This window comes from Equus asinus, chromosome 7 (genome assembly GCF_041296235.1).
Source record: "Equus asinus isolate D_3611 breed Donkey chromosome 7, EquAss-T2T_v2, whole genome shotgun sequence".
Lineage (NCBI taxonomy): Eukaryota > Metazoa > Chordata > Mammalia > Perissodactyla > Equidae > Equus > Equus asinus.
In genome coordinates this window covers 74,861,518-74,881,392 of record NC_091796.1, presented here as the reverse complement: position 1 = coordinate 74,881,392, position 19,875 = coordinate 74,861,518, and the positions used below count along the sequence as shown (strand labels likewise).

General features: G+C 41.2%; 1 protein-coding gene across 5 annotated transcripts in view; it reads right to left on the bottom strand.

Annotated features, from left to right (window-relative positions):
• Positions 1 to 11,803, bottom strand: part of FUT8 (fucosyltransferase 8) — a 277,816-nt gene extending 266,013 nt beyond the window's left edge. For 3 of the 5 annotated variants that reach the window (XM_044773774.2, XM_044773775.2, XM_014862624.3), the window contains exon 1: positions 11,667 to 11,803. The gene's annotated coding sequence lies outside the window, so the exon portion shown is untranslated. Of the gene's footprint in view, positions 1 to 10,475; positions 10,616 to 11,666 lie in introns of those variants that run through there. The other 2 variants (XM_044773776.2, XM_014862625.3) reach the window with 1 other exon arrangement.
• Between the last annotated feature and the right edge of the window lie 8,072 nt (positions 11,804 to 19,875).

Sequence of the window (19,875 nt, the reverse complement as noted above, 5' to 3'; positions counted from 1 at the left end):
AACAATATAAGCCAGCATTTTGGAGCATACTTTCTAATTAATTGTTCATTTCATTTTCACTTAGCCAGCAGGACACAATTCTCTCGTTGATTTGATTTGATTGTCTTTCTTCTGTAGAGACAGTCTTCTATATCTGATCTGAGGTAATGATGTTCTGTAGGTCTTCTTTTCCATTGTGTATTACTCCACTTTTTCTCTGTATGTTATAAAACTTTTAAATTAATCATTTTTACTGCTTTAATATGGTTCTCGTCTGGCTCTGATGCTTTGCTTAAATATCAAAGAAGTATCTGATTACTCAAGAAATCCTTAATATTTATTTTCTTAAAGTATTTGAGAGAACTACAAAAAGAATAGGAGTTCTAAACTTAGAAACGGCTATATCTTCTGACAGCTGCTCATTTATTATTAGATTAAAAATAAAAATTCCCTGGGAAAATATGAATAATGATCATCTTTAATATTTTGAAGCTTCAGCAGTTATAGAAAGAAGTGTCTCTTTTCCTTTACACTGAAATTTTTCCAATTATATAATTCATAGTTAGGTACTTTATATGTATTACCAATTCAGTGGGACATTTAAAATATGGCATAGCACACATTCAAAAGAATATTGTTGCCATAAAAATAGTCACCTTAAAAAGCTCTATACTTAACCCTAGAACACTGCCATTGCACACAAAGCTTTGGGATCCAACTTTTGGAACACCTTTAAAGTCTTAACACAATTTTTACATCATTGTCAAAAGTGACAAATGTTCAATCATTAAATATGTTTGATTTGGGGATAGCTCTGGTTATCACGAAGTTGTTTACCTAAATTAGAAATACCACTTTTGAACAAAATGTGTTACTATACAGCATAAAACAAATATTCTTATGCTGCTGTACTGACACCATCATTAAAATGTATTTATAGGGGTTGGCCCAGTGGCGCAGCAGTTAAGTGCACACATTCCACTTCTCGGCGGCCTGGGTTCGCCGGTTCGGATCCTGGGTGCAGACATGGCACCGCTTGGCACACCATGCTGTGGCAGGCGTCCCACATATAAAGTGGAGGAAGATGGGCACGGATGTTAGCTCAGGGCCAGGCTTCCTCAGCAAAAAGAGGAGGACTGGCAGTGGTCAGCTCAGGGCTAATCTTCCTCAAAAAAAAAAAATGTATTTATAGCTACATTCTCCTCCTCCATAGTGTCTGCTCTAGGGGTTACCTCTCACACAATTTTTTTTTTTTTTTTGATGAAGATTAGTCCTGAGCTAAGTACTGCTAGTCCTCCTCTTTTTGCTGAGGAAGCCTGGCACTGAGCTAACATCCGTGCCCATCTTCCTCCACTTTATATGTGGGACGCCTGCCACAGCATGGTTGCCAAGCAGTGCCATGTCCGCACCCAGGATCCGAACTGGCGAACCCCGGGCCACTGAAGCAGAACGTGCACACTTAACCACTGCGCCACCAGGCCGGCACTCTCACACAATTCTTATATGTTGGGTAAAAATAAAAGTTCAATCACTTTATAGTCATACTTCCTACTATTACAGGTAACGTAAGAAGCACTGATGGTTTCTAAGAGTCAAATTATTGAATATTTGAAAGTAATTACAGCACTCTCATTTTTAAATTCAGCTAGTTGTCATTCAATGCCCTTCTTTTATACTATACTGAAAATGAACACTACCCCATTGGCATATACCTGACACCAGCCTACTCAGTCACTTATCTACTCCTGTTACAAGCACATCCATATACACACGAACACTCCTATTTTTTAATTCCCTGTATATGTATTTTTTTCCTAATTTGTTACCTGAATGTTACCTGTCAGCTTTGTCTCCTGATGAGCCCTAGGACAGTCTTCCCAATGGCAGCCATACATTTCTGTTGGTTCTTCTTTGAAAAACAGTCTAATTCCATTTGCCTGCCTTGAGCCTAACTTGGCTCAAACTTAACTAAAATTGCTTCACCCCAACTTCTACTCCCACAACAAAAAAAAACAACTAAAAAGCATACTCTTTTCATATGTTCATAAGAAGCTTCAATCATTTTTGAAGCTCTAACTCTGAGAATTATTCAACTTTGCCTTTATTCTCTTCAAAAATCTTTATTATTAACTCAGCATTTAAGATTATTCCTATTCTCAAAGCTATACACATGAACTAAGAAATGCCCAAGAAAAGTTTAATCAGCCATCTTGATTCTTCAAGACAGTTCCAAATTTGTCCATTGCTAAGTGATCTGTTAGACCATAAGCCGCGTTTTGACTCAGAAGAAAAAAAACACAGTGACTATACTTAAGGGGAAAAGTTGAGATACATTCTAGGAAAAGGTCAGTGAACATCTACCCAGCTACGACAATCAGAATAGAAAAAAATCAAAACAATTCATTTTCTAGAGAAGGAAACAGAGACCCAGAAGGGACAAGCGGTGTACCCAAGTTCACACGTTTGGAGGCAGAGCCAACACTGGTATCCAAGTCTCCTGACTCCAAGTTGAAAGCTGTTCTACTTTATCTGTTCATTCAAATTAATGAACGCAATTATACTGAATGAAAGGAGCCAGACACAAAAGACTACATACTGTATGATTCCATTACGGTCCAATTTCTAGAAATGGCAAAACCACAGCGACAAAAAGCACATCAGTGGTTGCCTGGGGCTGGGGCAGGGACTGGGCAAACAGGCAAACGGGAGGCTTTCGGAGGATGAAAGTGTTCTAAAATGGATAACTGTTGTACAACTGTATCTATGTACTAAAACTTGACCTGTGAATTTAACGGCATATAACTTATACTTTAACAAAACTATTCAAGAAATTACTAAATAGGAACTCAGATTTTAGCTTTAAGTCCATAGACTCTAAGGAAATTAAGTGCAAAAGTTATCATTAAAACATAAAAAAAAAACAGCTTTTTTCCAAACTTCAGATCCTTTTCCCTTCAGATTTCCCTGAAGTTAGGTACCTTACTTTCCAACCTTACATTTGCCACAGAAACAGAAAGGAGCAGGTACTGCACAAACATACACACAGGAACGGCGCACAATTCCTGTGCAAACACTTTAGTTATTGATCATGACTTCCTTCAGGGAGGATCTTCACTGCTCTAAGCCTCTGCAGACAGTTACAGAACAGAGGACGTGCTCATTTATCTGTCACCTGGCCTGACAAATTGCTCCAAAACAGAATTCTTCGGCCATTTCATTTTCATGATATCTCTGTCCATTATAATTTAAACACTAAGAGTCTTTTTATTAAAAGGAACCATTCTTCATTGCATATTTTCTTTAGTTTATTATTTGTGCATCCTTACTATGTATACATCTCTTCAGCTTACTCAGCATTGAGCATATTGTTTGTTTACTTACAAATTAAAAATAACATTGTGCCTCTCATCCTATGAATGCATTACACCTATGAGCAGTATGAAACTGATACTTCTACAGTTTGAACCTTAAAAACATGGGCCTTAAAAATAAACAGTTTTAATTCATGGAGGCCCAGATGTCTGTAATTATGTCACAGGAAGCAGTCAGGATTACTTAGTAAACCTACATTTCTCATGCTGCTGAGGCTCAGTTTACCAGGCTAAGAAGGAAAGACCTTTTGGCCTCAAGAATTTCAATTACCACCTTCCTAAGCCCTAGGGTTTCACTAAACTTTCTAAAAGAGAAAGAAAAATCTTAAACTTATAAAAACAAAGCAAAATGTTTACCCTGGCTTAAGCGGTAATTTTAAAGAATAGGTTTTCCCAAAATTACAATCTTTTGACATTTGGTAACTTAATGATTTAAGCAGTTATTCAAAGAACTCAAGACATGAAAAACATAACAGTCTCTACTGAATATCTCTCTCTTTCAGGTACAAGTACAATTCCATGTATTAAAGAAATTGAATCAGTCAGATCCCAAACAATTAGGGTCTTAATTATCAAACACGCAATTCGTCCTTGTGAACTTTTCACAATAATTGGCTTAAATCTACCAACAATAAATACTCCCATGAATGGAGAACACCGCTGTTCATTTTACCTTAAGAGTTAGCTCTCTGGGCAGGTCAGTGGCATAGTGGTTACATTCGTGTGCTCTGCTTCAGCAGGCCAGAGTTTGCAGGTTCAGATCCTGGGCACGGACCTATATCACTCATCAGCTCTGCTGTGGCAGCGACCCACAAACAAAACAGAGGAAGACTGGCACAGATGTTAGCACAGGGCTAATCTTCCTCAGCAAGAAAAAAAGTTCTCTTTAATGGACACAACATTTTTTTTTTACATTATGTTACTACAATGAGGCACACAAAGAAGGTGAAAAGATGTTCTAAAAACCAATTCCTGGGGACTGGCCCACTGGTGTAGTGGTTAAGTTCACGCACTCCACTTCAGCAGCCTGGGGTTCACAAGTTTGGATCCTGGGCACACGGACCTAAACAACACTCATCAAACCATGCTGAGGTGGCGTCCCACTTACAAAGTAGAGGAAGACTGGCACAGATGTTAGCTCAGGGACAGCCTTCCTCAAGCAAAAAGAGGAGGACTGGCAAAAGATGTTAGCTCAGGACCAATCTTCTTCACCAAAAAAAATAATAAAATAAAATAAAAACCAATTCCTTGAAGTTAGAAACTCCATAAATGAAGACAGAAATAACAGAGGAGGCATGAGAACGCATTCCAGGAAACTGGAAGAGGGGATTATGATACATTAAATATTAGGTAGAACAATAATGTGACTGATAGAGGACCCTTAACAATGAACCAACATCTCCCTTACCACTTTTTTTTAAAGATTTTATTTTTCCTTTTTCTCCCAAAGTCCCTCAGTACATAAGTCGCATATTTTCAGTTGTGGGTCCTTCTAGTTGTGGCATGTGGGAGGCTGCCTCAGCATGGCTTGATGAGCGGTGCCATGTCCATACACAGGATTCCAACCGGCAAAACCCCAGGCCGCCAAAGCAGAGAGCGTGAACTTAACCACTCGGCCACTGGGCCAGCCTCTCCCCATCACTTTTTACATGGAGTTACAAAATCATTTTTTAATAAATAATAGTAAACCCTACACCAACTGAAATTCTTCTAGTCTCTTGCCTACTGCATCAAAAGGAAATGAAATTATTATAATAAACCTATTGTTACATAAAAGCTAATGGTTAACCTAGAAATGATCTAAGAACTCTAAGAAAAAAAAAATCCTGTAAAGATGGTCAAATCCCACATTTCCTACCACTGTTGGGAGAGGGAGGATGACAAACAGGGAGAAGGAGTGGGGGGAAAGAGAAAAACTTAAGAAGAAACCTCCCTCACCTCCAAACAAAGCAGGCTCATCCACCACTGCTATGATCCTCCGCCTCTCTCCATCTCCCTCCCGTCACTGTCCCAACACAGCTAAGGTCTGAGACAAAAGATATAATACAGAAGCTACAAACTGTATTTTTCTACCTTCACCACTAATCAAGATATTACAATCAATTATATTTGAAAATTATAAAAACAATGTTAAAAACTACCTTATGGAATGTTGACTTAAGTCATTTAATAACATTGGTATGTTTTTACAGTTTGATGGTCTGCGTATATTTTTTTTTCTACAGGCAAATTTAGTCTGGCTCTAGGTATTAATGGGGTTGGATATCTCTTTTAAGGGATATAATATAAATAACCAGCCATAAAAATAATAAAAATTTAAAACTCATTCATGGTTCATTAACAATCTTAACTGAACACGTTCATTTTAGTTTAGCTGTATGCTTGAGGTAAGACAAAGACTCTCCCACTGTCATTCTTCTCCCACTTTTGGTCTTCTATAATGAGAAAGTCATAGCATTTAAAGTTCATATCATGTAGCGGCCTGCCCTGTAGCGCCGCAGTTAGCCTGGCGTGGTCCGCTTCAGTAGCCCAGGATTTGCCAGTTCAGATCCCAGGTGCAGACCCACACACCGCTTGTCAAGCCATGCTGTGGCAGGTGTCCAACATATAAGGTAGAGAAAGATGGGCATGGATGTTAGCTCAGGGCCAGTCTTCCTCAGCAAAAGAGGAGGACTGCTGGCAGATGTTAGCTCAGGGCTAATCTTCCTCAAAAAAAGATGTTTATATCATGTAATGTTTCTCATAACTCAGATTCTAAAATAAACATTAGCTTAATTTTTCATTTACATCTAAGATTACTATCAATATTTTATTATTTATTTTATAATGTGAACTTTATTTACAGTAACCAGTCATCAAGACTGTGGTAAGTCTGTTAAGTCTGATCTTCTTAACATAAATTTGTTGTCATGTTTATTCAGTTTATCCCATCAGAAAATAAATCTGAAAAACCCAAGCTCTAAGATACGACAATATATGGGGCATTTCAGTAGTGATCTTTAAAGTTTTATTCGTGCTTCAGTGAAGAGATATTACTGTAGAACCAAAACAAAAGAGAACAGCAAAGACAAATTTGAACTACAGCAGTACTAGCCTCATATTGGTATAATTTGTCAATTTTTTAAAAAACTTAAAATTCAAAACATATTTCTCCTTCACACGTCATTTTCTGACCAAAAGAACTATCACAAAAACATATTTTTAAAAAGTAGTAGATGAGTGAGGTATTAGGTTTTGGCAAATAGTTTTCTGCAAAGAAAACTTTTGAAATTAACCCTATAGCTCTGCTTTCTGTAACGAGTATGAGCAACTCTTATATTGAAATATATGACATAATCCCATGGGCCCCATTTGCTCTTCTTCCATTGAAAGGAAAATGTACAGTACCGTATAAAGTTTATACGGGTTATATGCTTAGAATATTGTAGCGATTGATATAAAGTCATTTAATCAAGTAAGAAAAACCTTGACTACACAGGTGAGTGATATAGTTTGCTCTATTGGTTTGATTCCTAATTATTCCAAAGAGAGAACTGTGGGATGATGGAGAGTGGTTGAAGAAGGGGAGATGTACGCAGGAGATAAAATGTACAGAGAAAGGAAGGTTGAGACTAATCTGTTAAAAAATACATCTTAAACACATACACATCCCAATGTAATATTCTTCTGTTGGTAATTTTTAAAAGGTTTTTTAAAAATCTGTTGTAAATATCTTTTACTTTTAAACAGGTTTAATTATCTCATTACAGCAAACTATAATTTAATAACAGTTCAAACAACAAAGAAACCATATACTATACGGTACAGAAATATAAGCCAGAGAATCACTAACTCGAGAACCAAAGGAAATCTTGTGTTTGTCCTCTAAATGCTGTACCTACTAGAATACTGTTGACTATAGAAAACTAGAAGTTGGGATCTCATCTGAAAAGCACCAATAGGACCAGTATTGATGCAGGGTATAAAGGTATTATAACAGTAATATCTTAAGTTTCAGAGTTGTTTAGAATCTTAGTTTTCTTTTATTTATAAGCAAAGAAACTTATTTACATGCCTATTTTTATATTTACTCTTATGATTATAAAATGGAAACACTTTCTTTTACTTTTATAAATGTGCTACAATATGAAATGGGAGTATTTCCCATTTAATTAAACCAAGAGATTTACTGAATTCAGTTTATAATAAATCAAAAATAACTATTAAAGAAATGGGAAAAGATACATGAAAATATTCTGGCATGCCTTATAAAACTTTAATTTATAGCATTAACTCCTTAAATATGGTAAACACCTCACTATTCTGTATCTCAGAGATTGTCATTCCTTCTAAAGAATCTTATTTTTTATTTTATCAGCATTGAAATTCTATTTACATTATGGAGAACAAACAGCCCTACCACTAGCCTCAGAAAACTAAATATTCTAATGATTTCAATATACACATTATCAATTTCTAGCTTTGAATTTAAAAAAATATGTGAACCGTAAGAAGTAAATTCACATACCTAACTGATTATGGTTTAGAAATCTAAATAAAGTGCCATAGACCAAAGAATAACTGCTGCCTATTCAAAGTCACAAGTTCAATTTGGTAGATTGGCTGGACTTACTACATTACAGTGCAGGGGACACTTCTTAAAGTGACCTTGAGATCCTGCTCTCCAGATGTTTGAAGGGTCCCTTTGTTTATTGAAAGTATCTCTACTTTTGATAAATGCCTATCTTACTACACAATTGACATCCTTGCCCATATAAGTCTCTACTTGAAGCTTTTTTTGAAATTTTAGGACTGTAAATATCATAAAGAAAAAATTTAAGAACATGCAACATGCACAAACAGTCAAGATATACTTCCCTTTTGATGCAACGCACAAGAAGGTTAGGAAACTACTATCACACACTCTAAGTTTGGGGACATATTTTCAGAGATTTTAAATGAGAAATTCAGTAACTCCTAAGCATTTACTGTCCATTATTTCAGATCACGAAAGGATTTCTGAACTAATTTGTAACACACAATACATATAATCCACAAATAACTATATGCAGATATATGCCCGTGTCAATTCCCTTACTCTTTTATTTAAAAATTGTTTCTTCTGGTCATAAAAATCTGGTCTGGGGTGTTTTTAAAAGTTCAAACATATATTAAGCTATGCTTTGCTTTGACACTAGCTCCCCCTCCAGACCAAACTACTAATATAACTGCACCTAAAAAAATAAACAAGGAACACAAGTTTTCCCAAGCCACTAGCAAATTTCAAAATTCACCATTTCGAAAGACATTCCAATTCCTTAAAATAACTAGTTAAAATCTGCAACCACACAATACAGAATGTAATCAGAATTATTGTTTTTCCAATTCCATACATCTCAAATAGAACTGACTTGTAGGAAAAACACCTGCAAGGGACTCTTTACATTTAAGAACATCCTAAAATACAATCTATACAGGGCTATATTTTATGGAAATTGTTTTGAATCACTCTCCTAATAAACAACAATATACTCTTCATGTTAACTCACTACTTGTCAAAGACACCATTTTGCATCTGTTTCTGCAATCTATGCAAGTTTCATTCCAGCTGTTCAGCTCTTCAATTCAAATAGAATTCTCAATTTATAAAGCAGCACAAGGGAAATCCACACCTCCAAGCCACCTTCTATGTTCCTTACTGCCTATTCATTTCTAACTCGCTACGTTTTTACATACGAAGCTATAAAATCAAATCTTCAAATGTGTGAACTCCCACCTTATCCTTACTATTGTAGTATTTATAAACCAAGTAATTAAGACTTTCTATACACATTTTGTGGTATATTTCACGATGCTAACAAAGTACAGGGCCTTATTATTTGGCATAGGATCTCACATTACTTTCAAATTATTTTAAAGAAGGGAGAACACAACTTACTCCATTATTTCAGTATAGCTTTGTAGTGCATAAATAATTTCTCTCCTAAAATGTTTTCTACCTGATGCACCCTTTAAAAGAATTATGCATAAAAACATAAAAATTTAAATTTAATCAAGAAAAAATGCACTTAACCCCAGGAAATAACAACGGGGAAAAAACGATAATGAAGCCTTGCCTACAGTTTCTAAAGAGAGCCAAGCCAAAGTTCAGTCAGTTACATGTGATGAGTTTAATTCTAAAGTGATGGAAAACTTTTGTAGAAATTGGTTTTGCGTTACCTTGAGGTTTGCCTACTGGGGATTCTGGCTCTCCTAGGTCCACCTTTTTGAATTGGCGTAAGTCAACTTGTAAGTTAATTCAAATACGGGAAGAAAAAAACACCTTTCCATTCCTTTATCCAAGGCCTCAGTCAAAAGACTAATATACGGCAAAAGGCAAAATGCTCACCAGGGATAAACCCTAACCATGACACTGCCATTTAACTTAAGAAATACACTGCGTCTCTGACGTTCTGTGGCTGAAGATTGCAATCCCCACAGTGGCAGAAGAGGTGCTGCACCCGACAACCCACTCTTGCAGGACAAAGCTCTTTTAACTAAGAAATATAGACTCATCTAATCTTCCCAAATAAGTTTAGATACTCCAAAGCCGCCAGCTCATCATTTCCACACCAAATGGGGGCTGCAGCGGCTCTCGCGCCTTTCACCGCCCTAGGATCGGCCCCTCGCTGGGAGCGCATCTTCGTCCGGGTCCACTCCCTGATCCGAGCCGAGATCCCCTCCCGAAAGCCCAAAACGCACAGGCATCCTCCCCACAGCCTGTGACCACAAGGACCGAGTTGCTGGCGAGAGAGCAGGTAGGTGCAGAGGAGGAAAGAGGGGCACCTCCCACCCCGCCCCCATTCCTTCTCTCCTCAGCTCCGGCCCCTGCCCTAAGCGAGGATGCGCGACGCCCAGGGCAGCGGCGGCGCCCCTCACCCCCGGCCCGCGCCCAGGCACCGCCGGAGCGTCCCGGGGGCTCCCTCCCCACTTTTCCCGGAGCCGCTGGATAAGCAGCAGCAGTTGCAGCTAGAGGCCCGGGGGTCGCCTGGGGAAAAAGAGCAACGACAGCCCCCCCACCACATCGCCAGAGCCTCCGCAGATCCCGCGTCTGCCCAGCCCCAGACCCCGAGGCGCGCGGGGCCCGGCTCCGAAACGGCCCCTTACCCGAGGCGGCTGCAGAGGCGGTCTCCGCCGGTCCCCAGTCGCCGCCGCTGCGGCCGCCCCAGCCCTCAGCCGCAGCTGCCCGGCGCCGGGGGAGCGGGAGGGGTGGCTGGGTGGAGGATGCTACTCCCGACTGAAGGGAGAGGAAGAAACGGAAACAGGAACCACCGCCACCGCCGCTTAACGGAGCCTTCGGCGCCACTGACTGAGCGAGAGCGGGAGGCGGCGCGAGCCGGGCATTCGCTGACAGCGCGACACCGAGCGCGAGCCGGGTCCCGGGCGCGCGACCCCGAGCGGCGCCGGCCCCATTCCGCGAAAGGAAGGGGACGGGGCGGCTGGGGGCTGGGAGGGGGCGGGGGCCTGGAGCTGAGGGAACCTGACTCCTCGGGTCGGCCCGAGATAACGCGCGCACGCGCCGGAGCGGCTCTGACAACGAGCGCAGGCGGGGAAGCCTCGGCCAGCGCAGGCGTGCGCGCGGATGGGGGCGCGCGCCCCTCAGCGTTCCAGGCTGCTGGGAGAGGGCGCGCATGCGCCGGCCGCTGCCCCCTACGGCGACCCTGGCATGTGCCAGGGCTTCTCCCCGCCCCCTTCTCGCTGCGCCCGTGGACAGCGTAGCCGCAGCATCCAGCGCCAGGCAGAGCCGCGGGCCACAGCGGAACCGGGAGCTTCCAGCAGGCAGCAGCTCCGCGCGCCGCCGCCGGCTCCAACACGAGCGTAGGCCGCCCTCTACCGCCTGCAGGCCGGAGGCTGAGGGGGCGCGAGTCGAGCCGGGCTCCCCACTCCCGGGAGCGCCACCTCCAGGGAATGCCGTATTCTCGCCCGCGGAGAGTGCCCGTGCCGGTTCGGCCCGCGGCCCTAGGGAGCACTGGTGCTGGAGATCTGAAGCAGGCTCCTTGCTACTTTTAAGGAGTGATCACTGCTGCCCAACCCTGCAGCCCAGGTCCGGGTACCCGGCTGCAGCTTGCAGCGCGATCATAGAATGGCATCGCACCCACATGCGCCTAGCAAAGCCCTATCTTATTGTGAGAGCTGTGTTTCCGCCCTCGCCCCGGCAGAAAGACCCCCCACGAGGGCCTGAGTTAGATGCCTGGCCTCTCCCCCGACCCGCGGCTGCGACAGCGCCTCTGAGGCGGAAGTTTATTCAGTACGGGAAAGAGAACACGGGGGGGAGCTTCTCCCTAGGATGCTTCCTACCCGCTCGGACTCGGGAAATTCCTGGCGCCCGCGGTGCAGAGTAGTGGGCCGAAGAGCTAGCTCGGACCAGCCCGGACGGCGAGCTGAGCCGGAGGACCCAAGCGCGCCACCCGGGTACACAAAGTAGTCGCGGGCCGCGAGGGGGGGGTGGGGGGGTGCTACGGGGGCCAATCAGAGGCCCGAGCCGCGTGAGTGGAGTGTGAGCCGACCAATCACACGCCGGAGGATGAGCTTCCCGTAGAGAACTCTTCCCTGTCGCCTCCAGACCCAGATCCCAAGCCCTGGGGCGCAGTGCCGCGGAAAGGCGAAATGGTGCCCTAGAGACAGGAGAATTATTTCTCTAGTCTTGGGTATTTTTAAGTAAATGCCTTGGGTACTTATCCCAGAGCAAACAGCGGCGGCCTTTTCCATGCCGAGTATGGAAAGGATCACAGAAAAGAGATTTAAGAGGCCTGCCAAGATTGCAATCTGCCTAATAACATTAATAAATGTACAGCATTTTTTGAGACCTTTTTCTAGGCCAGGAACTGTATTACAGAAATACAAATAAGATACTGCTGATTCAAAGAAGAAAAAAAGTTCCCTGTCCTCAAGAAGCTCAACTGCTTCTGAGGGAGGTTTGCTGGACCTTGTGACTCTGGTATTTGTCGTCAGCCTTTAAACAAAAAGCTCTCCATGAAGTAGTTTGCAGTCATTTTTATCCTTCTCTTCCTGTAATAAGAGAAAATTGAGAGAAATGTAGAGTGACTTATCTAAGGTCACACAAAAACATGCTAGCAGAGCCAGAATTATGTTCTAGCTCAGAGAGCTTAGATGTCATCATTCAGCAATCGTTTATTGACGGCATGGTTGTTGTCCTCTACTAAAGAGGTTTCCGCACTAAGCTTATAAACGGAACAAAATTCTGCTATAAGGGCCACACGCTTTGTTTGTTGGAAATGAACAGAAATTTTAGGCGTATGCTATGGTAAGATGGATTAGAAGCTGAAGCCTTACCAGTCATACTGTAGATAATTTTTAGAAGTCAGAGGTGAGGTGAATATTTACTTTTTAGTTTAAACAGAATTTTAAAAATATTTTAGCAAGCGTGTTTAACTCTAAAGCTTATCTTGTATAATACTTTAAAATCTCCAAGTTTAAAGCTTTACTTTACATTTGCCTCAAAACATCTGGTTTTTTATCTGGCCTTCATTTTTCCTTTCCAAAAACCTAGGAATTAAAACACTTATCTTCTCTACCTCCTTCTGATCAAAAAAAAAAAATCTGTCCAAAGAATGTTTGTCCAAGATTTAGTGCATTTTTATAGGACAATACAATATATATTAAAATACCAAATAACTTTAGTGTCTCTAGAATACACTCGGAAACTAGTTCTTCAGTGATTCGGATTGTGGGGTTGAGTCACTGTGCTTCTCAGCCTGTGACAGAACACTGTTATCTAAGCCCTTTCCAGGATCTGGCTGCCACGTCAGAATTGGAAGTATCAGTTAAAACAACTGACTTTTGAGAGCAAATCTTTACATATTAAGTTCCAGACAAATAATGAATCTCCAGAAAATTCACAACAGTCCCAGCTTTTAAAAAACACATTTCTTTTCCTCTCTCCAGAGAGGAATATTACTGAAACTCTGCCTTTCTCTTGCCAGGTTAAATTTCTAAGAGAGAAAGTATCCCCAAAATGTTCTAAACAGCACTGGCCACCAGAAGACATCTCTGTCAACGGTGGTTTTCTCCACAAGCTCAGGCTCCCCCGCTGCTGCTGGGCCCTCTCACGCTCTCTGTTCTCCTCAGCTGCCTGCCCCTGCCTCTCGGCACTCCTAGTTTCTGATATTTGCTTAAGCAAGTAGAAGTGCCCCACCACCTCCTTCACCCCTCCCCTCACCAACTAGGCTTGAGAATTATCTTTGCTTATCTGAAAACCTACAAAGAAGTTCTGCTCAACAAAACATTGTACAGAACATTCTTCATGACATGTTATCCTGAGAACTAATAGAACCTTGTCAGTACATTTTCTTCTTTTACACAGCCTGGGTGAAATTCTTAGTCATCAGCCAGAGCTGTGGGGTCTTGGGGGTGGAGCAAGGAGGAGTCAACCATTAGACAATGGAAAAGACCAAATGAAAGTTAGAGTACACGAGTAGCCGTTTTATTGAGAGGTTAGCTAGATCAAAGTTAATGAACTCAAATACTATCACGTTTCCAAAGTAGTGAGCATTCCTATAGGAACTAGTTTGAAACTTACTACCATTTTATGAACGACTATGATAAAAATAATACTCAAGGTTTAATATTGCTGAGTACCAGACCCCATGGTAAACTATTTACTTCCATCATTTAATTCTCAAATCAACCCTTTGAGGTGGATCTGTTATCACTGTGGGGGGACCTGCAGGGTCCCAGAGGAGGGTTGAGGAGGCTCTCAGGAGGGGCAGGAACAGCTGCTCACCAAATAGTTTAGAAATGTTTCCATCTCTGCCAATGTGGACCAACTGAATGTCAGCCCTGGAAACATTCCTAATAACTTTTAATTGTTCTTGTTTGCTAATTCTTGCTCTAGTTACATTTTAGGATTCCATTTCGCAGCTAATCAGCCAAAGGACAGCATTGTTATTGCTACATACAAAATGTGACCTTGCATTTTACCCATTTGGGCCTTAGTTTTCCCATCTATAAAATAAAGGGGTTGGACTAGATAAATTCTAGTTGTTTACCAGTTCTAAAACTATAAATCTAGCCAGCTTGACACACCATTGACAGTAACTACAACAATGAAATATGGAAAAATAGTCTATATTTTCAAATCCAGTAAATATTTTAACTCACTTTTGAGCCAGCTCCTTAAATAGAAACTGTATCTACACCCACTCGTTAAAGAGCCAGAGCCAATCTTTCCAGTCTGAAGAGCAAATGAAGTGACTGATTTAAAGGCTGATGAAACCAGCCGAACTATCCCTTCCTGTGACTTGCCTCCATGGCTGAAATTTCTGTCTTCTCCATTGGAATACAACATCATATAGTTCACAAGAAGTTGCTTTCTTATTCAACATCCACCCCTGTTCCTTCTTTATTAATCGAGTTCCTTGTTTTTGTTATTTGTTTGTTTTTTAGGTAACCCATCCAACCTCCACTTACAGAAGGGGAACTCAATTAGCCTGAGTCAATCAGTAAATGAATTCCCTGGTATGGTAGAGACTTGTAATGCTTACCCTGTCTTTCCAGGCATATACAGAGATGACATTCTCACACATACATCCCTGCCACCCACCCCCACCCTTGTAGATGGCTGGACCATGTGACTAGTTATAGACACTAGCCTGTAGTGGGCTGTGGGTAGAAGTGATACGTGTCACTTCAAGCTAAAGCATTTAATTGCAAGTATAAGTCCTTACAGTGTTTATTCTTCTCCAGCCTCAAGACCTGTATTGTTGAAGATGATAAAGCCTCTGTCAGCCTAGGTCCCCAAGAAAGGACCGTGTAGCACAGCCCACCTCCCACCCTCATCAAGTCAGGGTGGATATATAGTTTGAGTAAAAAATATAACTTTGTTGTTTAAGCCACTGAGATTTGGGGTTATTTTTTTACTGCAGTATGACCTAGAATCTAAATTATGCTAGGTCCTATACTATTCTAATTAATACACCTGAAAACCATTATAGTCCTGGGGTAAAGTGGCCCAATCAGACTGAAGGGAAGGATTTTTAGTCCATGCTTAGGGGGGAGGACTCTCTCCTTCCTACCAGGTATGAACAAGTCAGCCTATAACCCAGATTGCCAGTGGCAGCAATCAAACAACCACAAGAGGAACTCACCTTAGAATGAAGTCAACACACTGAGGATGGCAAACAGAGAGAAAAACCCTTAAAGGTATTATTGAGCTGATGGTTACATCGCTCCTGAAGGCTACTCTTCTCTGAACTTTTAATTCTGCAAAATAATAATTTGTCTGCTTCTCCATAACACCCTAAGCAGAAACTACATCCTGTATATCTTTAGTTTCATCGCAGTTCCTCACACAGATCTAGCTCAAGAAGCACTCAAAAATATTGGATGAATTAAAATTTTAAAAAATATAATAGCTCACACTCTTGCCTTCAGAAATAAAATATTACCTACAGTAACAAAGGGAAAAAGTAATTTGATTCAACCCAATCCTTTTATAGATGAGGAGATTAAGACCCAGACACATTACAAGATTTATCAAGTTCACATAGCTTTGTTATGGCAGAACTGAGGGGGAAAAAAGCAACTAATAATTGCTTCATCAAAAATGACCATAGTTTCCAACTCAAGATAGAGAAGTAATGAGACAGTATATTACCCTGGTAGTTAAAAACTTTTAAGTTAAGACAAATGTAGCTTACATACTAGTTATATGATCTTGGACAAGTTACTTAACCTCCCTGAACTCTGGTTTTTCCATCTGTAAAAGAGGATAATAATCTCTAACGCATAGACTTGTGAGGAATAAATGACTGAACATACAAAAAACATTTAGCATAATGCCTAACACATAAATATTCTATATATTGCAGTCCTGTCAAATGATGTTTATTCATAGCTAAATCAATTTTTGTGCTTTAGGATAGATCTTTTTCTCCATCATCATTCATTTAATTCAGACCACCTGTGTTTTTCCATCATGTATAATTGTAGTGTAGACTATACAAGTGTGTAGCCAGCGCCCAACTTTCCTCTAGGGATGTTCCTCCCATTTCCACACTTCTACCATATGATGGAAGCAGGAGGAGCCATGTTACTGCTGACTATCCCTTGGTCACAGCTAACTGGTCAAGAAGTGGAAACCTGACCCAAGATGGCCAGTGAAGCCATTCCTCCAAGATTTTTAGACTTTCAAGGAGAGGTCATCTCAAGCCTCACATAGATATAGAATCTGGGAGATGTCACTGGATATGTTTTCTTGCCAAGTGGAAAAACAAATTCTGCAGTGAGAGAATAAAGTCAATGAACAGAGGGAAGCAGACAGGATGGATAAAGTGTCTTTGTTATACTGGAATGCCCATTTCCAGGGTTTCTTGACCATTGGCAGAATCTCTGCCTTTTCTTCTGCTTAGGCCTCTCCCAAGGGTTTCCCCCATATCCTTCCAATATATTCCCCGTTTTGCATAAGCTAATTCCAGGTGGGTTTATTTTAGATGCAATTAATGCAATGATATGCTATATGATGTCATCATAAAGTAAAAAGTAAGAAGAGGGAAAATTCTTAGATTCATTATCTTTTTTTTTTTTAAAGATTGGCGCGTGAGCTAACAACTGTTGCCAATCTTTTTTTTTTTCCTGCTTTTTCTCCCCAAACTCCCCCCAGTACATACTTGTATATTTTAGTTGTGGGTCCTTTTAGTTGTGGCATGTGGCACACCTCCTCGGCGTGGCCTGATGAGCGGTGCCATGTTCGTGCCCAGGATTTGAACTGGTGAAACCCTGGGCTGCCGAAGCAGAGCACATAAACTTAACCTCTTGGCCATGGGGCCAGCCCCCAGATTCATTATCTTTATTAACAGCTTGAGCGATACCTCCAAGAATATGGTCATCAAGTGTATAAAAAGAAACTAATAAATGTTTATCAAATGCCGACTGTGTAAAGTACCTGCAGCAGAGACTTCAAATTACCCCCCATATCTGTTCTCTCATTCTTCCATAATAACCAACCCTCCAATTTTTAGATGGTCCTATTTCCGCTCAGCTAAAATCTTATATTTCCCAGTTTCCCTTGCAAGCGGGTGTGGTCACATGACTAAATTATGGCTGTTGAGATCTAAGCAGAAATGTTGTGTGGGACTTCTATTAAAAGAAAAAGTCATTAAAAGAAAGGGAATATACCCTTCTCATCCCTTCTCTCCGTCCTGTTACCTGGGATATGATGTGATGACTGGAGCTCTTTCAGCCATCTTCCACCATAAGGAGGATAGTCATACCCTGGGGATAGCATGACAGTGAGTGGGAAAGAGCTGGCTCCCTGACAACTTGTGGAACCTCCATTCCAATAGTGGACTGCTCACCTCCAAAATTCTTTTATGTGAAAAAGAAATATGCTTCTGTCTTATTTAAGCCACTACCATCTAGGTTTTTCTGTTCCATCCACTGAACCTAATCCTGATACAATGCCACAGTAGTTCGATAAATTATATTAAGTTGGATTGTTAATACTCTACAAAAAAGAGAAACAAATCCAAACAGATTTGAAAGAAATGTAACAAAGACAAGTACATGGTACTATATTTAAAAATTTTAAACCAAAAATGAAGATACAGACTGGGGAAGAATGGGATAGGTGCAAGAGAAAAAAAAAAATTCAGAGAGAAAAATTCCAGCAAAAAATAATAATAATAATTTACCACTGTCCATATGTTATAAATACTTGCTCCAGTAAGAATGAACCTTGCTGAAGTCACCAAAGTTCCAATGTTCCACTTTGCAGGGGCAAAAACTATCTTCTGAGTTCACCCGAGGGAAAATCAGATTCTGGGGAGAAAGACTAGGTCTGACCAAGCTGAGAAAAGTCTGAAACACCAGAAGGCCCCTTGAGGGCCGAGATCCTGCCTATCTGCCTTAATCACCACCAGCAGCATATTTGTTGAACGAGTTAATTAATTTTCATTGCAATTTTACTGCCAAGGGGATCCAGAAACTCGTAACCTCTGGCTAGTTAAGATCTTCTACAGTTACCATGGGAACAAGGCAGTATAGAGTCGTGGTTCAGAACGCAGATTCTAACTATATTCGAATCCTTGCTCTGTCACTTAATGGTGATGAGACCTTGGGAAACTTTTTAAACTTCTCTCTGTCTCATTTTTTTCATTCATGTAAAACGGGAATGATAATATTATCTACCTCATCAGGTTGTTGTTACTGTAAAATGAGTAGGAAGAGTGCCTGGGGGCCGGCCGGCCGGGTGGCATAGTGGTGAAATTCACGTGTTCTGCTTCCATGGCCCAGGGTTCATGAGTTGGGATCCCAGGGACAGACCTACATACCACTCATCAAGGTATGCTGTGGCGGCATCCCACATACAAAATAGAAGAAGACTGGCACAGATGTTAGCTCAGGGCCAGCCTTCCTCACCAAAAAAAAGAAAGAAAGAAAGAAAGAAGGGTACCTGGCACAGAATAAGCACAAAATAAATGTTAGCCATTTATAGCTCTACAAAAACCCTAAGATAAAGCAAGCCTTTGTGGATACTATTATGATTATCTGATCTAAATCCAAAGTCAAGATAACATGAAAGCAGAACCTCAGGAAGAAAAATAAGCAGGTGATTGACAAGATTTCCTGGACCAAAGGCTGAATGTCATTTCAGTTCTGTAATACATGCTACAACACAACTGTTGGTATTTAAAACAAAGAGTAAACGTTCTAAAAACAACCCCCTATAAAATGTGCTGGCACGATTTACAAGTAAACTTGTAGAGTCACACCGATAGGGTCAAGTGGAGCAAACTAATGTTTCAGGGCTGATCATTTCATTTAAAATATACTCGCATTCTTCTGGGCTCTTACATTGACATGTCAAACGCCTGAGAAGTCCATCCAACTTACCTGAGCTCTTTAAGGTGCAAGGAGCCAAGTAACCAAGTTACTTCAAGGAAAGGGAACTTTGAGCTGTTTTCAGTTCAAAACACGTGAACTGAAATGAAACTTGCCCTGGGGCTGAACTGCCATCAGATACTGAGGTGAATGGAGACCTGCTCCTCCACGTTTCTGTCTCTCTCGTTCCCCAGGTGGTTTCTGCTCATCTGCTCTTCTCTCAGTACCAACTGGCTTCCATTCTTTATTCTACCTTTTGGTTTCTGCTTGCTCATAATTTTTGTTCCCTTATAATTTCATCTTTCTCGTGGCACAAGACACAATCTTAACTTTTTTTTTTTTGAGGAAGATTAGCCCTGAGCTAACATCTGCCACCAATCCTCCTCTTTTTGCTGAGCAAGACTGGCCCTGAGCTAACATCTGTGCTCATCTTCCTCTACTTTTTTATATGGGGGACGCCTGCCACAGCATGACTTGACAAGCAATGTGTAGGTCCACACCCAGGGTCCAAGCCAGTGAAACCCAGGCCGCCAAAGCAGAACGTGTGAACTTAACCACTATGCCACTGGGCTGGCCCCAATCTTAACTTTCACATTCTCAGTTTCTTGGTTCACGTTCTCCAGAGAGGGAAATCTCATTGGATCTTCATGTCTTTCTCTACTAAGAC